The sequence below is a fragment of the Parus major genome, chromosome 26 (assembly GCF_001522545.3).
Source record: "Parus major isolate Abel chromosome 26, Parus_major1.1, whole genome shotgun sequence".
In the NCBI taxonomy this organism is placed as follows: domain Eukaryota; kingdom Metazoa; phylum Chordata; class Aves; order Passeriformes; family Paridae; genus Parus; species Parus major.
The window spans coordinates 908,968-910,662 of NC_031795.1; the positions used below are offsets into that span (position 1 = coordinate 908,968).

The following is a 1,695-nucleotide window of genomic DNA, read 5'->3' on the forward strand; positions in this document are numbered from 1 at the left end:
CTGAACCCCGGCTCTGGAGCTCTGAACCCCGGCTCTGGAGCTCTGAACCTCACACGAGAGCTCTGAACCCCGGCTCTGGAGCCCTGAACCCCAACACGGGAGCTCTGCACCCCGGCTCTGGAGCCCTGAACCCCGGCTCTGGAGCTCTGAACCCCGGCTCTGTAGCCCTGAACCCCGGCTCTGGAGCTCTGAACCCCGGCTCGGGCGCTCGCTCAGCGCCGCCAAATGACTCAGCCGGGATCCGGCCGGGCCAGCCGGGATTTCCTGACTCAGCTCCCCCGGCTGTGAAACTGGGGGGGTCCAGCCCCTCCTTCCAACATCACAGACACCAACACACGCTGCTGGGGGTGCGGGGAGCTCTCCCATCCCTGCGACCCCCTTGGGAGCACACGGACCCTCTCTGGCACCCGGTGTAATGGCACAGCAGCTGCGGCAAAGCCTCGGGGAGCTCCAGCAGCACCCCAAAAACGCTCGGGCCAGCCCCGCCTGCGCGGGGTCTCGCCTGCCCTGGGCAGTCACGGGTATCCAGCAGGGCCGGCTGCGGGCCTGGCATCCCGGCACACCCAGACTCCCTGGCTCCTCTCCCAGTTGTTTTTTTCCTAGGTGAAATTCAGGAAAATCTCACGGACTCGGCGGGTCTTCACCGCTTCCCTCGCACAGGGTGAAGGCACCTCTGCGTCCCATGGGGCACGGCCTGCGATGAAGTCGTCTCAAAGTTTTCCCCCTGTCCTGTGCCATCCCGGTTTGGCTGCAACATTCCCAGCTCCAGGGAGAGTGGGGGCGGCTCCTTCACCCCGGCTGATGGAGGATCCCCACGGGAAGCACCCATGGATGCCAACAGCTCGGAAGTACCTTCCCATGTCAAAAATGAGAGCTGACACCGTGATGTGCCAGCACCGACCTGCTCTGCCTGCGGAGGGGAGAGGAGGGGCAGCAGGACACACATTTTCGACTGTCCCTGTGCTTCAGTCACCCCGTGACCCTTTGCTGGCCATTTTCTGCTCCCAGGACTGAACTGGGGAGGCACCGCAGCGTCTTCCTGCAGCCCCCTTCTGCCGGGAACAGGAACTGGGGGTGTCCAGGGGACACCGAAGGCACTGGGACACAGGAATTTACCAGCCCTGTCACGCTGCAGTTCCCACTTCCTAAACAGGGACATTGTGGGGCTTAGGAGAGGGGCTGCGGGAGCTGCCCCGAGTGTCAGGCTGGTCCAGCCCCTACAGCGGCTGCCTGCGCTCCCCGGTCCCTGCGAGCGCGTCTCTTGTCACCACTGCTCCCCGCAGCATGACCCCATCCATCACCTCGGTCCTCAGTAGGGTGTTCCCCATCATCTGCCGCCCCCACCGTGTGTAGCCAGTCCCCGATGGGGTGTCCCCCGTCACCACCCACTGTCCCCTCTGCCAACGCCGATCCCCGCAGGATGACCCAGCTGTGTCTCCCCCGAGCGTCACCGCCGGTCCCTGTCGGGGTGTTCCGGCATCAGAGCCGGTCTCCACCGGGGTATCCCCGCTTCCCAGGGCTACGCAGGATGTCCCCCATTATCCCCGCTCCCACCGGCGTGTGTCCCGAGTCTCCCCGCTCCCACGGGGAAGTGTCCCACGGTCCCGATCCCGGAGCCTCGCTCACCGCTCGCTGCGCCCCGTCCCGCGCGGCCGCCGCCGCTCGCGGAGTGACAGCGCGGCCGGGACCCGGCGG

The 1,695-nt window shown here is 66.4% G+C and overlaps 1 protein-coding gene across 1 annotated transcript in view; it reads right to left on the reverse strand.

Annotated features, from left to right (window-relative positions):
- LOC107214956 (uncharacterized protein ENSP00000471857-like) overlaps positions 1-1,689 on the reverse strand; it is a 14,642-nt gene extending 12,953 nt beyond the window's left edge. The window contains exon 1 of the mRNA XM_015650800.2: positions 1,627-1,689. The gene's annotated coding sequence lies outside the window, so the exon portion shown is untranslated. The remainder of the gene's footprint in view (positions 1-1,626) is intronic.
- Positions 1,690-1,695: the final 6 nt, after the last annotated feature.